The sequence below is a fragment of the Bubalus bubalis genome, chromosome 5 (assembly GCF_019923935.1).
Source record: "Bubalus bubalis isolate 160015118507 breed Murrah chromosome 5, NDDB_SH_1, whole genome shotgun sequence".
Lineage (NCBI taxonomy): Eukaryota > Metazoa > Chordata > Mammalia > Artiodactyla > Bovidae > Bubalus > Bubalus bubalis.
The window spans coordinates 6973410-6983972 of NC_059161.1; the positions used below are offsets into that span (position 1 = coordinate 6973410).

The 10563-nt window shown below is 43.4% G+C and overlaps 1 long non-coding RNA gene across 1 annotated transcript; it reads right to left on the minus strand.

Moving 5' to 3' along the window:
* Positions 1-5720: 5720 nt before the first annotated feature.
* LOC123333557 lies at positions 5721-10040 on the minus strand. The gene is made up of 2 exons (XR_006550931.2): positions 9907-10040; positions 5721-6056 (listed from the first exon to the last, which is right to left on the minus strand). It is a non-coding gene; the product is annotated as an uncharacterized LOC123333557 (long non-coding RNA).
* Between the last annotated feature and the right edge of the window lie 523 nt (positions 10041-10563).

Below are 10563 nucleotides of genomic sequence, written 5' to 3' on the forward strand. Positions count from 1 at the left end.
AAACGCTGCAGATAATTTCTTGATAAGTTATACTTTGTAAACCTATCTTTTGAAGCAATGGAGGAAAAAGACAGAGCATGCAAAAATATTTGGCATGAAATATTTATACATTTACATATTTTAAAAGAGAATTAAGAATATCATTCATCCAGCAGAATTCGCTCCAAGCTTACCAGATAGATACATGAATATCTAAGGTATTTTTGTGACTAAAAATAGCATGGTCTACAAAAGGAAGTCAATGGAAGTTATGAAAAATTTTAAATTTGTCAGTCATAAAATGTAGCTTTGAAGGATACTGCAATCAGTTTTATCTTAAAAATGATTAATAAGCCATATCCAAAATTATATTCTTCAGAAAAATACCTGTGTCATAATATTAGAGACTGATACAACCAAGAAGTTAAATATTTAGAGATATACCAAGAATAATTATTTATTTATGCTGTTTCTAATATTTACATAGTCAATATAAAGAAGTTGCATTTTACTTTAATGCACATGATACACATAAATCTTATTTTTTAGAAATACTTCTATTTTTGAAAGTAATGATTGAGTAGAATTCATATCCATCCATATAATAAACCCATTTATATTGCAATAAATAGACATCCCAAAATGTTATATAATCATAACTATTATGGTACTTCCTTTTATCCTTTTGATTATATACTTACCTGAGGGAAAAGTCAAAGCTATGGTTCTTCCAGTAGTCATGTATGTATGTGAGAGTTGGACTATAAAGAAAGCTGAGCACAGAAGAATTGATGCTTTTGAACTGTGGTGTTGGAGAAGACTCTTGAGAGTCCCTTGGACTGCAAGGAGATCCAACCAGGCTATCCTAAAGGAAATCAGTCCTGAGTATTCATTGGAAGGACTGATGCTGAAGCTGAAACTCCAATACTTTGGTCACCTGATGTGAAGAACTGACTCATTGGAAAAGACCCTAATGCTGGGAAGGATTGAAGGCAGGCAGAGAAGGGGACGACAGAGGATGAGATGGTTGGATGACATCACTGACACAATGGACATGAGTTTGAGTAAACTCCGGGAGTTGGTGATGGACAGGGAAGCCTGGCGTGCTGCAGTCCATGGGGTCACAAAGACTCGGACATGACTGAGTGACTGAACTGAACTGAGGGAAAAGTCTTATTTTCCAGGGACCAAGTAGTAGAAAGCTCAGAAAATAAAACAGACACTAGCTGCAGCCTCTTCCTAGATTTTAGACCATAAAGTCACAGAAACATCTACATTTCAAGTTAGAAAGGAACTAAAAAGATAATGCAACTCAGACTCAATAAGCATCTCCCTTTATTAGATCTACATAGTGTTCTTGGATCTACATTTTATCTATAATAACTCTCAACTCTCTCCAAACAGGAGATCTTAGAAATGAGAGGAAGGGTGCTTTCTTAGTCAAGGAGCCATGGTAACACATGTAAACTTACAGAGACTCTAGGTCTTTGCTCCAGGAGTAAGTACCTACTTCATAAAATGGACATTTGGTAGTCACACAGATTTTCCATAAAAACGAATTTTTAAAAATATAGTCTTTTATAGACTACACAAATATTTTTAACTATTTCTAAATATGGTCTTTGAATGAAATATGTTGATCATAAAATTTGGAGTCTATGAGCATGCTAAACTTTCATGAAAACCTTCCTCTGTAGATGGACAAGGAAAGAGGTAAGATGGCAGGCAAGGGATTGGCTTAAGTGAGAAGAAAATCTTGATTGGAAACTTAAAAATGATACCAATAAGACACATTTAAATTTTTATTAAATTCAGAAATAATAGCTTTTTAAACATGTTTATAAAATTTAGTAGTGAATATAAAAATAATGGAGTTAATATTTTCAGTTCCCTTTATGTGGTATCTTAAAAGGTGAGATTGTTTTGTTAAACAGAACTTTTTTCTCCCTTTTTAAAAATACTCTTTTCCACTAAGGTTTATCATACGATATTGAATATAATTCCCTATGCTAGCAGGACCTTGCTGTCTACCCATTCTATACATGAAAGTTTATGTCTGCTAAACCCAAGCACTCACCTTATCCTTCCCCCAACCAACCTTCTCCCCCTTCATAACCACCCAGTCTGTTCTCTGTCTGTGATTCTGTAAACAGAACTTTTTTTTTTTTAAACATACTGCTTTTAGGTTTTTCTTTTCATTAGAGCATATTTTTACCTGTTCACTTTTCAGAGGACTACTTTATCTGCAAACATGTAGGTCTGGTCGCATGCTAATAAACCACCAGAAAAGATACACATTTTCAAGAGCTATCAGAAGGTCTGAAAGGAGATTCTCCTCATTTTGAACAAAGTTGAGCTAGTTGACTATCTTCTCCGACATATTATGGAATCAGGGGAAGCAGCTTGTCGATAACAAAGCTCTGAGCCCTTTGGAAAACAACTGTCTTCTCCAAGCTATGAATTTCATCTACAAGGAAATCTCTTGGTAAGGAAAAAAAAAAGAACCACTGAGTCATTTGCAGCAACCTGGATGGACCTAGAGATGGTCATACTGAGTGAAGTTAAGTCAGACAGAGAAGGAGAAATGTCATGTGACATCCCTTATATGTGGAATCTGAAAAGAATTGATACAAATTAGCTTACAAAACAGAAAAATATTCACAGACTTAGAGAATGAACTTGTGGTTGCTGGTGGCGCAGGGGTGGAGGAGGGGAATGGGGGAAGGCACAGTTATGGAGTTTGAGATGGACACATACACACCGCTGTATTTAAAATGCATGACCAAAAAGGATATACTGTATAGAACATGGAACTCTGCTCAGTGTTATGTGGCAGCCTGGATGGGGGAGGAGTCTAGGGGGAATGGATACATGTATAGGTATGGCTGAGCCCCTTCACTGCTCACTTGACACTCAGGACATTGTTAATAGGCTATACTCCAACACAAAGTAAAAAGTTTAAAAAAAAGAATCTACTATGCACCAAATAATTTGCATGCCTGATTTTACTAATTTCTATTGAAAATAATTTAAAGATGAGGACATTTTAGCTTATAGAGACTGAGTATACAGCCCAAACTCATATATAGTAAGTAGTGGAATTAGGAGGCATGTGACCCCAGGATACATGCTCTTCTATTGCATTTCACCACTTTCCATCTCATGCCTTTCATGTTTCCCCATCATTCAAATCTCAAGTGGAATGAGAGCAGGGTGCAGTGGAAGAGGAGGAAGGAGCCCACACATTTCACAGCCTTTGTGAGATTCAACTGCCCACACTCACTAGGTGGTGAGTTCAGGGTGAGACCGTGTCTGTATTATTCACCTCTCTATACCAAGCACCTCATTCTATACACACGGCGTATAGAGGCCAAGGATATTTAGAAGGAATCAATAATGGGTCAAATTTTAGTGAGTGGAATGGAAAGACTGAAACTGGATATTTTGACCCTATTAGCTAGAAAATAATCTAATGTTTCTGCTGCTTTTCACACCTCTTCATATTGAATTCATCCACTCATTCAATACATAGTTTGCTGAGTTCCGGGCATTATGGATGTAACATTGAGCAAAGTTCCTGTCCTCATGAAGACATTCTGGTAATCAAAGAATTTCACCACTAGTTTTGAACCCTCAGAGCTGCCTTGTGAAATGGATGAGGTGGGTGTTTGTTTGTACCCTGCTGGCTCGCTAAAATATTGCAAAAATATCTAATCCATGAAATTTCATTCAACGAAGTACATCAATGACAAAAATAATATAACCATCTGAACATGTTTTTTAATTCCAGATTCCCTTCTGTTCTCAACATAATGTGATAATTTAGTATTATTTTATTCATCAGTTTTCCTACCAAACACACACACACACACACCCTACCATCCTAACCCAACCCCTTCCATGCCTCCACAGCAATGCTCAATGAAGAATTATCACTACCGCGTCTGTTACGAGCTTATCATGTGCTGGACACCTGGGCCTTATTTTATATTATTTATGATCTTTCCTATAACCTCAAAAAGTAATTATTTCTATCCTAGATTTACAGATGAGAAAACTGTGATTCAGGAGATGATTTCACCCAAAATTGCAGGGCCAGTTAGTAGCTTCGTTCAAGTCCAGATATACACCTGTCTTGGTTCTGTCAGTGTTTCTGACTCAGAGTAGAGTTTCCCTAACTCCCTCCTCTTCTTTCTTTAACCCATTCTCTACAACTCACCAAAGTTATAGTTTGAAACACAGGTTTGATCATATAACTACTCTTACAAAGAATGAATGGATTGCCTCGACTTTTAAGATAAAAATGTGCAAACCTCAGCACAGAATACAGGGTCCTTCTTGGCTGTGCCCAGGCTTTGCTTGACTCTCCTAGGCTGTCATTTCCCATGAAGCATTTATTCCCAGGACACAGCAGGCTTTCTTTGTGGCTGTTCATGCACACATTTCATCTCCACCTTATTCTTTTTCTCTCTCTAGTAAAGCCCTACTCTTCCTTTCATACCTACTTCAAAGAGTTCCTTGTTTGGGAACCTTCCCTAGCTTCTCCAGAATTATCTCCTCCTCCAGGGATCCCCAGCATGCATGCATGCTAAGTCGCTTCAGTTGTGTCTGACTTGTTGCGACCCCATGGACTGCAGCCTACCAGACTCCTCTGTCCATTGGATTCTCCAGGCAAGAATACTGGAGTGGGTTGGCATGCCCTTCTCCAGGGGATCTTCCCAACCTGGGGATCAAATTTGCATCTCTTAAGTCTCCTGCATTGGTAGGCGGGTTCTTTATCACTAGTGCCACATGGGAGACCTGGATCCCAGAGCCATCATGCTAACCAGTGTTAATCATAGAGTCACTTGTGGTGGCTCAGACAGTAAAGAATCCGTCTGCAATGTGAGAGACCCAGGTTCAATCCCTGGGTGGGGAAGATCTCCCAGAGAAGGGAATGGCTACCCACTCAAGTATTCTTGCCTGGCGAATACCATGGACAGAGGAGCCTGGTGGGCTCGAGTTCATGGGGTCGCAAAGAGTCTGCCAAGAACACACTCGTCGCATGGGTTCCTTTACTTGGTATGGCCTTTGTTTAATTGTCTTCCTTCCTTTCCCTGCCACCTCCCCCCATGCTATGGGCTCCTTGAAAGCTGAGTCAAATTCTTATTCACCCGTCTCCCTGGAGCATAGCACTGGGCTTGTCACGTAGTAGGGCTGGAAAAATTCTAGGTGAATAATAAACGACTGCCCTCTCCTGCCTCGTCCTTCTTTCATGACCTCAAATCCAACAGAGCCAGAAGAGAAACGCTCTAAAGCATGACTAGGACGGCTCCCTGCAAGAAAGCACTCCAGGGCAGCAGAGTGGCTCCGGCGACGTCCCCAGCAAGATGTAATTTACAGGTTGTCTTGATGTGACTCGATAATGCAATAATTGACGAACTGATCACATAATGTAAAACCGTCTGGCTCTGAATAGACTGCTCTCAGAGATGAAACAAAAATGAGAGCATGTCTGTATAATCGGTGTGTAAACGCAAGCAGGGTATTAAGCATTCCTTTTTATTCTTAAAGAGCTGAAATGAGACAAGCTCTCCCCGCCCCAAAGCAATCTCTCTCTTTCTCTCTCTCTCTTTTCTCTGCTAATAAGCTCTGAGCAATTTGGAGGCAAGGTGTGATATTGCTCTCACAGATAAATAATAACAAACAAAAAAAATCATAATGTTGATGTGATTATACCTCACTGACTAAAGGCAATTAAAGGTAGATTCTTTTTTTTATTAGTTTGCTGATCCTGGGCATCCAACTCCTCATAACTGCTCAATATATCACACTAGTTAATCATTCTTGTCATTATCTTTAATGTCTTATTAGAGGGCTTCATTCATCTGGTTTTTATCTGTTTCATTGGAAGCAGTTTTAATCTCATTTCCGCAGCGCTGATAAGCCTGTTAGTTTGCACAAATTGGTTTTGGTGACAATGTGTAGATAGCAATAACGTGATTTCCAAACGGAGAGGAGAAATCTATTCAGGTCCAAAAAGCCAGGTGGCTTGAGCAAAGAAGTTGTGGAGAGGTGGAAACAGTGGTCTTGGCTTCCTACAGGAAAAAATGAAGAAGGTAGAAAGCAGGATGAGAAGAAGGGAGAACAGGAAGCTCAGATAAATTGTTACAAGACCCCCGCACCGCACCCGCACCTACATCCACAACCCGCACCGGTCCAGCCCCGCAAGTCAGAGAGCCAGCGGTGATGGCCGCGTCTGACCACTAGATGGCCGCGTTGAGTCAACAGTGTCCCATCGCAGCGGTGGAAGAGGACGCACGTTTAGTGGTAGCGCTTTGCCCCTCAGGCTGGAGCACCCAACTCTAAGATTCCACCCTGAGGGTGCTCCCAGCGCTGTCAGAGGTCTTTCCTGAGAGACCTTGTCAGAGTTTCCTTCCTGCTCTGGGGTGCTTAATATCAGACTGTCTTAAGCCATCTATCCAGCTAATGAAGCAGCGTTCCTCACTTCGACCTCACTTTAGAATGGCCTGGCTCTAGGTTTCTTAGAATAAAGTAGGCAATAAGCCTATCAGATTCAGTAGCTCAAAAATGCATTCATCGTAGATGCTAAATGCAGTTTCCGCAGGTTTCCAGGTTGGGAGTCATCTTTTGCAGGCCAGGGGCAGGGGTCGGGGGTCCAGGGCGGGGCAGGGTGGAGAGAGGGGAGGGAATCAATAGCCTGTCAATCTGATTGGCAAATTTCGGAATGTCTATCAGGTTTAAGAAGGTAGCCTCTTGAATTTCCTGACTCCTGCTGCTCGGGTCCTGGTACTGAAGCCAGAAAGTGAGGCTTGTCTATTACAGTCCTGGCCTCTTTCTTGGGAGTGTTGATCTGGATGTGGGTGTCTGGAAAGATTTAAATCCAAAATCACTCTCCAAATGCACTAAACTCTATCAGATTTATACTTCACACACACATGAAACACCAAAATAATAATAATAGGGAAAGGAAGCATTTCAGACAAAAGAAAAGGGGAGGGGTCTCATAATAGACTCCCGAATCACTTGTTTTGGAGGCGAACAGATACCAGCCAGATGCAGACAGTCAATTATCTGGTGGTGTCTGGGGTGGGAGGGCGCTAATAATATTCCAAAATCCTCAACTGCCAAAACACTTTGCAGATCCGTTTTCAGACCCTCTGCTTTTCAAGGAACATTCGGTTCACGTTTGTCTGATTCATTCTCACAACTCAAATGTTGATATAAAGTCTGCTTGTGAAATTCTGAGACCTCTTGTTTTTAGAAACTCAGGAGGCCACACTTCCCTCAGACCTAGGCGAAGTGTGAACGCCTCTCTATTTTAGAATCTGAAACTCGCTCGATGTTTCAGACCGTCTCAGCTAAGTTCTCGCAATCCCTCTTTATCCCATGTTCTGATTTGCCTGGTTTAAAAGCATATCCATCTTGTAACTACTCTGTGGAGCAAAGAATTGAGGATGATGTTTAATGCGTCGCTTCTGATCTGAGCCTCCAAGGTGGAAATAGAATCCCAAGACTACAGGGTAAAGAGACCGGTTTCCTGCAGCTGCCGTTAGCTGAGCTCTCCCTCTCGAATCAGGTGCCGTGGGGCAATCATGGCAAGTAATAATGTCTAGAACCCACGAAACCAGCTAGGTTTACATTTCTTTCCAATGTGGTGCTGTTCCTTCACATGGAAATCATAGCACAGGGCAACGGGGTACCTGCCTGGGGCCATGTGAGTGCAGCCGCCTTCATTATCCCAGTGGGGACATATTGGCTGTGCATGTGGTCTGATGAGAATGTGGCCTTTTGAAACCCTATTTGTCCGGGTAGCCGTGGCGCCTACTATCGGGGCTGTCTGTTCCAGAGGTTCCCGTCAAGATTTGACTTAGACATGTGTGTCTTTATTCTTCCTCTAAAACATGCCATTAACTCTTTGGAACAAAATGCACATGAGGTCTACCTACCAGCCAGTATGCACCAACTGTAGTTGGATTTGCTGCCCGGCGGCTTTGGAGATGAACTCAAGGCCTTTCGGGGACCATCCTCTTTCCCTTCCACCAGTTTCCACCAGCCCCTAAAGGTCAGGGTATGGATCTCTGATGGATGTTCTGGCTCCTTAAACTACCACAGAATGCACTGTGGCCGCATAGCATTAACAGCCTCAGACGAATCGTGCCAGCCGCTCCGACGCAGAGCAAGGTCTACTTGAGAAGGGCAGAAGGACCCCACACGGGGCTAGAGACGAAGCAACTCATCCCTCTACTTTTTCACGTCCTTACACTGAGAACCAGAAAACCGCGTGTGTAAGGACACACTTCATCTACGTATAAAGTGCCGAGTGCATAGGAGTCAGATCTGTTAACAGCCTGATCCAAGTGAGCAAGGGCTGTCGGAAAACAGAAGCCAGGAAAAGCAGACACATGGCAAATGGTCCATCTGCCCGGGCCCAGAATCCAAATATTACAGACCCGACGTCGGGAACGCAGATGTAACTGCCAACGGGAGTTCCTGCCAAACTTTTTCAAAACTTTCCGTGGTGCAGCTGACACCTATTTGAAAGTTTCTCCCTCCTTCTACCCACTGGGATAATGTCAGGTTTCTCTGACCTGAGTGCAGAGGGAGAATAAAAATCAAAGTAAGCTGTGTTTCTCGGACTCCATAGTCTGTCTTAGAACAGCATCTCTGAGTCTCTGTCCCCACGTGATCGCTCACATCCCTTGGATTCCAGGTGGTATCCGCTGGCTCTCTCGGCGCCTCTGCTGATACCTACTGCCGAGACCACAGATGCCTAGACCAATGTGCAGATCCTAGGGTGTCTCTTGGATCTGGGGGCATCCAGGGAAGCCGATGCTTCTGTTACGCTCCTCTATTTCTTTTTTTAAAACAGTATTTATTTATTTGGCTGCATCGGGTGTCAGCTGCGGCACACAGGGTCTTTCTTCATTGCATCATGGGGGATCTTTCGCTGAGGCCTACAGGCTCTTCAGTTGTGGCGGGTGGGCTCCAGAGCTCGAGGGCTCAGTAGTTTGGTTGCCTGGGCTTAGTTACTCCACACCACGTGGGATCTTAGTTCCCCAACCAGGGATTGAATCTGCATGCCCTGCATTGCAAGGCAGATTCTTCACCGCTGGACCAGCAGGGAAGTTCTATTGTGCTCCTGTTTTATAGCTGTCCCCTCATCCAAGAATTTGTGTTTACCACGGGGTCTGGGTTCTCAAAGATAGATGTCAGAATTTCCTTTCTCTCCCTTTGTTGCATGGTCATGGACCACGCTCACACGCTTTGGCCTTCTCTGTCGAGGACATACTCTTTCTCAGCATGTCTTTGGTGCCTCCAACAAGTAGGTGCCAGGGGGCCAGTGAGGAGGGCTCCCCAGAGGGAGCCCATCTTTGGTATCAAACAGCTTTGGCTCAATCTGGGACCTCCCACAGCCCCTGAATCCACACACACACAGAGTCCACGCCTGCACATCCCAGGGCTTAGGACACTTAGAAGCATTTCTCCTGTTTCCATTTGAGAGCATCTGTTGAGTCTGATTTAATATTTGGGAAGATGTACGTAACCCAGATAAAATGGGTCCTAAGTTACAGCCCCATCTACAAATTAAGTCATATTCAAAGAAACCCCATCTTTCCAGCTTTTTAGAGAATTTTAATATTGAACAGAATCTCTTGGGGGGAGGAAAAAAAAAGATGTCAAAGGAGCCCAATTCATAGCTCCTAGTAAAAACTTCTTAAAAATTACCTTTCCTCCTTCCTCTGATTCTCAGGATAACTCGCCTGCCCCAGGGGATCTGAATCCTTTCCCCAAGGAGTCCTGTGGGTACCCGTGTGAGTTCTTAGCTTTCCCCTGCTCCCCGTTTCTTCCATTTCTGTTCTTTCATTTTCCCCATGAGTAAAGCTCAGTCCTTTTATATGCAGCCCCTCCTCCCAAACATCTTACCTCTCTTTTCTGCCTCTCACCACAAGTCATCGGGATTCTGCATCATCAAAGTCCAAGAATTGAACCTCAGAGAGATTCAGCCATCTGTGTCTCGAGATAAAATTCTTTATAGAGAGTGGGAGATGGAGACATTGAGGATGCCAGACTGTGTCCCCTAAGTGTTCAGGGTGGTGGCGGGTGGTGGTGGAGTGGACAGAGACTCTCACATTAATGCTTTATGTCTCCAAAACACAAAGATGGAGGTTGAGTTGTAATCACACACCTCTCCCTATGGTCTAAACCAATTGAGAAACAGGCACTACAGCCACAGGGGGACCCAGATAGAAATTTATCTGTTGGCGAACCTGGACTGCAGAACCTTAGGCCTGCAATCAAAATCAGGCTCCTCTCTGCTTTCCGTCACACTTAGTTCCTAGGTCTCCGACAAGGGAGACAGAGACAAAGCCGACCTCATCCTGCCCGTCAGCCACCCAGAGGAGCCTTTTCTGTCACCCACCTTCCTATACTCAGAGGGCCCAAAAGCCAAGAGGCAGATGAACTCTAGACTTTCCTGCAGAGGTGCGGGGTCAGAAGGAAGGGTGCTCACCAGAAGGGAGAAGACCTTGGAGAGTTTGAGCCATGCCCGCACCTGCCCTTCATCCAATCAAATGAGTCACC